Source organism: Cynoglossus semilaevis, chromosome 17, assembly GCF_000523025.1.
Source record: "Cynoglossus semilaevis isolate Cse_v1.0 chromosome 17, Cse_v1.0, whole genome shotgun sequence".
Classification (NCBI taxonomy): Eukaryota; Metazoa; Chordata; class Actinopteri; order Pleuronectiformes; family Cynoglossidae; genus Cynoglossus; species Cynoglossus semilaevis.
Window position 1 is genome coordinate 15,807,809 of NC_024323.1, and position 299 is coordinate 15,808,107.

The following is a 299-nucleotide window of genomic DNA, read 5'->3' on the forward strand; positions in this document are numbered from 1 at the left end:
GCTGGTGGTGGTGGGGGGTGTAGTTGTAACTTGTGATGGTTCTCCTCTCCTGGCTGCTCCTCCTCATTCCTCACTCCCTCCTGATGGAGCTGGGTTTTCATTACAGTCCCGTAGGAAGAACGTTCTGGAGAGATAGATGTCATACAGTACAGATGTGTGGGCTGTGACCCATGTGGGCCAGAAGTAATGAATACGGAGCCATACAGTTGAATCTGGGAACACGTCGTACAGACGATGACAGGAGATGTGTCTGTGGTGCCCCCTGATGGCTGGTCGGTGTGTGTGTGTTTGTGTGTGTC